This window comes from Cydia strobilella, chromosome Z (assembly GCF_947568885.1).
Source record: "Cydia strobilella chromosome Z, ilCydStro3.1, whole genome shotgun sequence".
NCBI classification, from domain to species: Eukaryota; Metazoa; Arthropoda; class Insecta; order Lepidoptera; family Tortricidae; genus Cydia; species Cydia strobilella.
The window spans coordinates 32,390,919-32,401,081 of NC_086068.1; positions in this window are offsets into that span (position 1 = coordinate 32,390,919).

Below are 10,163 nucleotides of genomic sequence, written 5' to 3' on the forward strand. Positions count from 1 at the left end.
TGTGCACTGCCGAGTTAGCTTAGGCAGACTCTGCCGTATTTATGATTATATTTTTATTTATTTTATTGATGCAATAAGTTACACAGCATTACAGCAAACTAATACACTGTGGAACATGGATGTAAGTAAAGGGAGGTAGATATGGCACCAGGCGCTCGATCGTGAGCCATCAAATATAGGTTCCGGAACCTATATTGAGTAAGTCGTACGGCTGACGCCAATGTGTCAAGATTGTCACAATCATCTAAATATTGCCTGCATTTTAGTTTTGTCAACTATGAACGTCACGCGTCTATTATTAATAAAAGGTCATTGATGTGGAACTTAAAACAGACAGTATTATACAGACTAGGTACATGATACGGTCTTAAGTAGAGGTATCATCTTCTTCCTCGCGTTATCATCCCGGCTTTATGCCACGGCCACGGCTAGCGTGGGTATATATATTAACTAAGGTTAATATATATACCCACGCTAGCCGTGGCCGTGGCATACATATTAAAACATATACATAGGTACTGAAGAAATAACGTGTGGGTCGATTGTGTATTTATTTACTAAGGTGTGTTTGTTTTCCTGTCCGCCTATCTCGGTTTATCTACAGCTGATTGACTGTGTCAACTTCGTTAAGAATTACGCCTCCTTTTATGTGAACCTCTTTGTTGGTGTTAACTTATTTATGACGCACTTCACTAAATGCTGATAGAATGATACGCTAAAGCTACGTTTATTCCAGAGATGTCGCTTGCTAATCGTATATATAACAGCAACTTTAGTAATGATAATAGTATTTTTATTTATTTAATCTTTATTGTACAAAAGAAAATACAATCGTACAAAAGGCGGACTTAATGCTATGAGGCATTCTCTACCAGTCAACCTTCGGGCAAAGCAGATAATTTGTAGGCGGTGCAACATAGTGATTACATATATACAAGTATAGTTAAATAATGCATAGGCATAGACATACATACATATATCTGAATATATAATATTCATATAAATACATACAATATACATACATACAAATACATAAGATATTAGATGAAACTTTCAAAACAGAAACACTAAGAATTCATCGTTCTGCCAGCAAAGTACTCACGTAAGGATTTTTTAAATGCAAATCTATTCGGACACTGTCTAATTTTAACAGGGAGACTATTCCAAAGGCGAGCTGCCTGAATAGAGAAAGAGTAGGACATGAAACCTGTTCGGTGAGATGGTATGGACACAGAAAGGTTGCCAGTAGAGCGAAGTTGACGGACACGAGAAACAGTGGTTGATGAAAGATTTGAGATATTCGGGAGATTGGGGATCATTAATAACAGAAAAGAGGGTGCAAAGCATGCGAATATTTCGACGAACACGTATAGGAAACCAGCCGAGTTTAGAGCGGAAAGAGGAGACATGGTCGTATTTACGAAGACAGAAAATGAAACGAATGCAGTTATTTAGTAAACGATCTAGCTTGTTCAAGAGCTCTTCATTTAAGTCTGGATAATACACATCACCGTAGTCAATTATGGGTAGGATTAATGTCTGTGCTAATAATTTTTTTGTTTTAACGGGTAAAAAGTGTTTAAGTCTGTTAAGGGCATGTAGAGATCCAGTGACTTTTCGGCAAATTTCAGCTACCTGTATCTTGATAGACGCTGTCTAGATAGACGCCTAGGTCTTTTACACTCTGGCTGTAAGGAATCGGAGTGCCATTAAAATATACGGGGGGTGTAGAATCGATTTTCGCGAGCTGGCGTTCGCTACCTATGATCATGGCCTGACACTTAGACGGATTAACAAAAAGACCGAACTTCTCAGACCATCGCTGGATATGTAAGAGGTCTAGATTTAATTTGTCAATAGTAGCAGCTAGGTCAGTAACGCTACAATGGTCATAGAGTTGCAGGTCGTCGGCGTAAAGATGGTACGAGCAGCGAAGGTCAGGAGTAATAAAATTAATAAATATGGAGAACAGTAGTGGTGAAAGGATACCTCCTTGAGGCACGCCAGTGGCTAGGTCACACCATTTCGACAAAGCGCGATCAACTCGTACCGCTTGCTGACGTCCGCAAAGATAAGCCGAGAACCAATTTCGTGCACCAGGCGAGTATTGTATGTTTTAAAACATTACCTATTTATAATCTTAAGAAAATTATACACGGTGGCTAAAAAATAAGTGCATCCCCGTTGCCAGGGAGGTTATACAAAGGAATTATTACTATGGGATCAACCCCGAACTCGCGAAAAAAATTGGCTTTCATATATTTAGGCTCGTCCATTTTCTATGGGAGGGTACATGTTTTTCGCGATTTCGTGGCTGGTCCCATAGTAAAAGTTGCTCAGTATAATCCCAAAACCTCCCTGGCAACGGGAATGCACTTATCTTTTAGCCAACCTGTATATTAGAAAATCGATAATGTAATAAAAATACTCAAGTTTCGAACACCTCTGAAAAACAATGTCGCAAACAACGTTTTTCTACTCGTCGAGTATAATCTGTGTATTACAACGTCGCATGCAACACTACAACCTTACTCTTTTCAACGTTGGATAGTCTATGGCACTTCCGACTCAAGCATAAGAATTTTATCGATACGGTTTAGTCAATTATAAAAATTTTGAAAATAGAACTTCATACATTTCAGTAAAATATTTCTTGTTTAAGGAGACTCGATTCAATGCAGATTAGCCTACTTAAACACGCTGCTGCGTCGTATCTGCTTTGTGATTGGTTGGCCAACAATTGCTTCATAAGTCATAAACGCGCATGTGACACCCTTCATATAGCAACATCCATATCCTACGAAAACCCCTTAGCATTGCTTGTTAGTCTCCATAGGCTACGGTGGCCAAAATCGAGAAAAAAACTGTTTTGAAATTGAATTTAGCGCGGAGCAGGTACCAGGGTCTCATGAGTTACGAGGAGGTGTCGTTGACCAACCCGCCGGGGGCACCGGGCCTGGCGGCCGGGGCGCGTACGAATATGAAGGTATCGCGGGCCGCGACAGCTCGCGTATCTTAGCTGTATACTTTTGGTTTGTTTACTTAAGTTACTTAAGTATATGATTCTACTAGTTGAAAGTATTATTTTTTTGTCTCGTAGAAAAAGTATTGTATACAATAGTGATATAATCATGCTCTTCAATCTCGTACCTTAACTTAAGCAACTCAGCAAGCTTCGTTGCTTAAACACGGTACTCGACTGAAAAGCTCTCTATTATATCTCGATTGTATAAAATACTATTATGCTCTATCTCAGATGCATGGCCTTCCAAGTGAATGAGATAGGATTAATATTCGACTATGAGGCTGACACATTCGATAGGGATGTGCAGGACTCGGTGTGATATCGACAAATGATTAAATAGTGTACCTACACGTAAAGTTGACGAAATATAAAGTGAGCCGATCTTGTTCAGACTTGTTCGAGAGATCGGCTCACTTTATATTTCGTCAACCATAAACTATTTGGTTTTTTATACATATACTTTAGCTGTTATTTAAATGGGGGGGGGGGGGTGAATCTTTAAGGTGTTGGATATTTCATTGAGTAGTCCACGGAATATCCAACATGGCAGCAGATCGTGTACTAAATTCGCTACTCTAATTACCGTTTTCCAAAAGTGTGCGCGTGTAATTTCGTAAAATTATTTTCAAAATTTATTCGCAAGAAAACAAAAGATGGCAACTGCCATTCAGAATGTTTTTATTGAAAAATTATCCGGGATCCAAGATTATCCATCCTGGAAATTTATGATGCGGATGGTGCTCATCCACGACGATCTTTGGGATTGTGTGGGCGCAACTGAAAATAAAAACGAAGACGCGAAGAAGCAGGAAAAGGCGCTCGCGAAAATCGCCTTGAACGTGAAGCCTTGTGTATTTCCACAAATTAGAAATGCCAAGACGGCTCGCGAAGCGTGGAGCAACCTGCAGAAGGCATACGAGGACCGAGGCTTGTCACGACGGCTCGGATTGCTTCGCACATTATTCGCCACCAAGTTAAGCGAATGTGCGAGTATGGAGGCATACGTGAATAAGGTCATGGATATATCACAACAACTGAGCGACATCGGATCGGCTTTAGAAGATGACTTCGTGGCCGTGATTTTACTCAGCGGTTTGACAAGCGATTACGACCCCTTGATTATGGCTCTAGAAAATTCGAACACGTCACTGTCAAGCGAAAATGTCAAAGCGAAATTGCTTCTGGAAAACGCAAGACGCGATGAGAAAAGCGAAGATGCTACGGCTTTAGCAGCTCGGAAAGCACCCAAACCAATTAAGTGCTTCAGATGCAAAAAGAGTGGGCACATCAAGAAGGATTGTCCTGACAACTCTGACGGCAAGAAGAGTGGCCGGAAAAGCCAGGCGCATCTCACAGCGCTGGCCGCAGGAGTCAAGCGTGACGTTTGGTACGTCGACAGCGGTGCGGCGCAGCATTTTTGCAATAAACGCAGTTTTTTATCAGATTTTACAACTGAAAAGCCAAAGAAGGTGTTAATTGCCAATGGTGAAGCATTGCCGACAGCTGGAAAAGGAACTGCGCAAGCTGTGTTAAAGGACAATAGTGTGAGATCGATAAGTAATGTGTACTTAGTCCCAAAATTGTCTACTAATTTGTTATCTGTTAGTGCGATGGATAAGAAAGGTTACGAAATTGTGTTTCGTTCTGGCGTGTGTACAGTCTATGAAAATGGGGAGGTTTTGGTTACAGCTACCCTGAGAGATGGTATTTATGAACTTGATGCCATTGAAACTGTTTCGTGTAGTGAGCCATCCTCGCAGGCCATGTGTTCGTCTTTGTCTGTAGGTACAGGTGACAGCGAAGCGGTGCCGGCACGTCGACTGAAGGATGACAGTCGTCCTGTTGCTGTGAGCGTGAAGCAAGCACCGCAGTCCCCTGCTACTGGAAGCCAGCCGACGCAACAAATTTGGCATCATCGTCTATCGCATCTGAACACCCGAAGCATGGAGTTACTGCGAAAAGGTATGGTCGAAGGTATTTCTTATGACAACAATAACTTTCAGTCGTGTGTTTCCTGTATCTTAGGTAAACAGACCAAGTTGCCATTTCCGAAGAAATCTGAGACCAGGGCCAAGGAAATCCTTGGAATAGTTCACAGTGACGTCATGGGACCACTGCCGTGCCCGTCCCTAGGTGGGAAAGGATATTTTCTGTTGTTCATTGACGACCTGTCACGAAAAACATTCGTTTATTTTCTTAGGAGAAAGGATGAGGTTTTCGAGATGTTTAAAGAATTCAAAGCTCTCGTAGAAAACCAAACCAATAAGAAAATAAAATTTCTTCGTAGTGACAATGGTGGTGAATATGTCAATTCTAATTTTCAGAAGTTCCTGAAGAAGCATGGGATTCGACATCAGACCACGGTTCCAAGGTCATCAGGTCAGAACGGAGTCGCGGAACGCGCGATCAGAAGCGTTACGGAGAAAGCCAGATGTATGCTCCAGGAAGCAGGCTTGAAAAAGGAATTCTGGGCAGAAGCGGTCAACACCGCCGTCTACCTGAAGAATCGCTCTCCAACTAAGGCTGTTATGGGCAGTACACCAGAAGAAAAATGGACAGGTAAAAAGAAGAATCTGAGTTACCTACGCATTTTTGGTTGTCAAGCTTATGCCCTACAGCACAAACGGGACAAATTGGATCCCAAAAGTAAGAAATATATTTTTGTCGGATACTGTGACGAGTCAAAGGGTTACAGATTGATAGATCCGGCGAGCCCGAAGAATGTCATAAAAGCAAGAAATGTCACTTTTCTAGAACATGCTTTTTGGAATGACACTTCATCGGATGAGGATGACAGTTCACGTTACACTCAGATTGCTTTATTTCCGAACAATGTAACTGTCGCCGATGATGCTCAAGTGCAACCCGCCTTACCCGATTTACCCCAAGAGCCCGCAGAAATATCTAACGAAAACTGTCAAGATAACAGCGCCATTACGATAGATGATTCTGAGAGCAGTAGTGAGACCCCAGATGACCCTGCGGATGAGACGTATGTCCCAGGAGATTCCACACTGGAAAACTGCGAGAACTCTACGGACGAAACTAGTGAGTTTGAGTCAGCTAGTGTAGCACGCACTGTATGCAGTGACATGGGGGACCCTCAGACAGTACGCGAGGCACTGAATGGCCCAGAAGCGAGTAAGTGGAAAGCCGCGATGGCGGAAGAGTATAAATCCTTCATCGATAATAAGTGTTGGACTCTGACTGACCGCGATACGAAGCAACGGCCGGTCAAATGCAAGTGGATCTTTAAAAGAAAACTTGGCCTCGACGGAGAAATCTTGAGGTACAAAGCGCGCCTTGTTGCAAAAGGTTATACCCAGAAATACGGTATTGATTACGAAGAAACTTTCTCTCCTGTAGTACGATATTCTACTATACGTACGTTACTAGCTTTAGCAACGGAACATAACATGAATATCGAGCATCTGGATGTAAAAACGGCGTTTTTGAATGGAGATTTAAAAGAAACCGTTTTTATGGAGCAGCCAGAGGGCTACAAGATTAAAGGCCAAGAAGATAAAGTTTACAAGTTGAATAAGGCCATATACGGTCTGAAGCAAGCTTCGAAGTCTTGGTATGAGAAAATAAATGGCGTTTTGACGAGCAAAATGAAATTCAAACGTTTATCTTCTGAACCTTGTGTTTATGTCAAGTCGAGCGGGAAATCTATGATTATAATTGCGCTCTATGTTGATGACATAATGCTATTTTCTTCAGCTGATTGCCGAGATACGGCAGGAATCAAAGAAGAATTAAAGAAGGCCTTCGAAATCAAAGATTTAGGGCCAGCACATCACATTCTTGGAATGAGGCTTTGCAGACAGAACAATGAAATAACTCTAGACCAGTCAAGCTATATTAAGAAGGTGCTAGAATGATTTCACATGTCAGATTGCAAACCTGCGCGAACACCTATGGAGACAGGTCTGAAGCTCGTGAAATCTACAAAGAAGGATTGTACGCACGACTACAGAGGCCTGATAGGATGTCTGATGTACATAGCGGTATGTACACGACCGGATATTGCGCACGCTGTCAGCTCACTCAGCCAGTTCAACGACGCGTACGACGAGACTCACTGGAAGGCGGCGAAACGCGTTCTTCGCTATCTGAAAGGTACACTTAATCATTGTTTAACTTTTCAGAAGTCAGGGTTGGATATCGTCGCATATGCTGACGCCGATTTTGCGTCGAATGAGGTCGATCGTCGATCTTATACCGGTTACGCCTTTAAGATTGGAAATTCTACCATCTCTTGGGAGAGTAGAAAACAAAAGACAGTCGCTCTTTCAAGCACAGAGGCTGAATATATGTGTCTGTCAGATGCATGTAAAGAGGCTCTTTTTCTACGCAAGTTTCTGTTCGAAATTTACGGGGTACAGTATAGGATTACGTTATTTAATGATAATCAGTCTGCACTGAAGTTGTGCACTAATTCTATGTACCACGCCAGAACAAAACATATAGACGTAAGACATCATTTCATCAGGGAAATCGTTGAGGAAGGTACAGTCGTTATAAAATACCTATCTACTGATGAAATGGTGGCCGACATTTTAACGAAACCGTTGGCAAAAGAAAAACATGATAAGTTTGTATGTCATTTATTTGTATCCTTGAACAAAATGACATGAATGGTTCTAAGCAGTAGGTATACTTGCAGAAGTGTAATTTGTTTTGGATCCGTTTCATACATATTTAGACTATTTACTGTTTTGTGTGACGGATACTCTGATAAATTTATACTTATGCTATGTTTTTGCTGTTGCAATGTTTTATTATTTTTAGACAGCGGATGTGTCTATGCTTAGATTATTTAATGTGTTTAATGTGTGTAATGTGATTTACATGAGTTTATATTGGTTCAAGGGCCAGTGTTGGAACTAATATAATTAGAACAATGAGGTTGGCATGTGCAAAATATATCTACATGGAGTTCGTATATATGTCCCAGTATAAACTCTGGTTATTAAGTCTTCTAGACAGATGTCACTTCTCTTGTAATCGTTTGCCTGTGCGGATGCACAATATATTTTGCTTTCTTTAATATGGTATTTCATTGAGTAGTCCACGGAATATCCAACATAAGGAAATGTAAAGTTTGTGGTGTCAGGCGTGTAAGAAGACTAACTTCAAATATATATTTGGCTAGATTTCCACTTGGTCCGAACAGGTCGGTAAACTGATATTTTTATGCGATATTTTCATTTTTAACTTTGAGTTGTTAACTGTTATTAGATTGATTAGTTTGAAGTGAATCGTGTACAAATTGTACAATCCATAATTAAAACGAAGACATTCTGTGAATTGTAAAAAACTAGGTAACCTAAAGACACATATAGTGTGCGAACAACTTATCGATAAAGCTAAGAGGAAATGAGGATTTGGCGTATTTACCTATTCAAAAGCTGAATGAAAACAAGTTCATTTGTGGAAATCATTTTCCATCCAGTGCCTGAGCCGGTGTAGCTTTATTTGACGTTCATAAGCGCATTGTAATATGCCTACTTGAATAATAAACTATCTTTAATATGTAAAATAAAATTATTTTTATATTTTGGCTTTTATTTTATTAATCCTCGTGATACTCAAAATTGACTATAATAGTAGTACAGTACAGCAGCACGTATCGCACATTTATCGATATCGATAAGAAGATGATACCTCTACTTAAGACCGTATCATGTATAGTTATATAGTCCTCCACATCGATTTCGATGACGGCGACCTCAACAATCAAGGTTTCTCCCTCTCATGAGCTCTTATGTGGCTGGCCAGGCCAAACTTGCTCTTAAAAACTCTTTTACACTCACGACAGTAGAGTTGACCGGCCGCATTGTACGTATACACGTAGGAGGGCTTAGGTCTTTCCTTGCTCAATTGCCGTTTTACATCTAACGTCGTGAGGCGGTTTTCCTCAAACGACTTGATGGATTCGAAGATGGTAGACCGCCAAGATGACCGTTTCGCAGCGAGCTCCTCCCAACGTGTAGGATCGATAGAGCACGCGCTCAGGTGACGCTTAAGCACATCCTTATATCGAAGATGTTGACCGCCGTGCTTCCGCTTACCCTCTGCTAACTCCGAGTAGAATATAGCTTTGGGCAAGCGGCGATCATCCATTCGGAGAACATGCCCACACCACCTGAGCTGGCGCTGCATCAATAGCGCCTCCATACCGTACATCCCGGAACGACGCAAAACCTCAGAATTCGGGATACGGTCCTGCCACTTAATCCTAAGTATATATCTCAGACATCTTAGGTGGTAGGTGTCTAGTCTTCTGATATCTGGCTTGTATAGGCACCAGGTTTCTGAGCCATACAGAAGAACTGGGATTATGAGGGCCTTATAGACGCTTATCTTTGTCTCAAGCTTGATATCATGGGACCTCCAGACACGATCAGTGAGACGTCCGAAATTGGCAGCGGCGTTAGCAATGCGCGATGGTATTTCCGAAGCCAGGGTGTTATCACGTCGTATAGTGCTTCCAAGATATTTAAAGTGACACACTTCATCTAGTGGTTTCCCGCCTAGATTCAGTGGTGTTGAATCAGATTCAACTCCCCGGGGTGGTTGCTTGAGGATTTGCGTCTTAGAAGCACTTATCACCAGGCCGAACTGCTGACAAGAGCGGTTCAATGCGTCAACGTAGCTTTGAAGATGCGCCATACTATCGGACATAAGGCATACGTCGTCAGCGTAAAGTATCTCCAATATGGAGACTTTTCGCACTTTTGACTTCGCCCTGAACCTTGATATGTCGAAAACACCTTTCTCAGTCCTCACATTGAGTTGGATTTGGTTGCCACAACACATTAAAGCGTCTCTCATCACCACTGAGAAGTATATGGCAAAGAGTGTGGGTGCCATGACACATCCCTGCTTCACTCCGCTTGTGATCTGGATCTCCTCAGAGAGTTCGCTTTCATGTTGAACCTGCGCTTTCATGCCAACGTGGAATTGGCGAATCAGGTTAACGAACTTCTTTGGATATCCAGATTTTTGTAGAACAAGCCATAAGGCTTCGCGTGGGACTCTGTCAAAAGCCTTTTCTAAGTCCACAAAGCACATGTAGAGAGGTCGTTGGTGCTCAAGGCTTTTTTCTTGGAGTTGCCTCACAACAGCGATA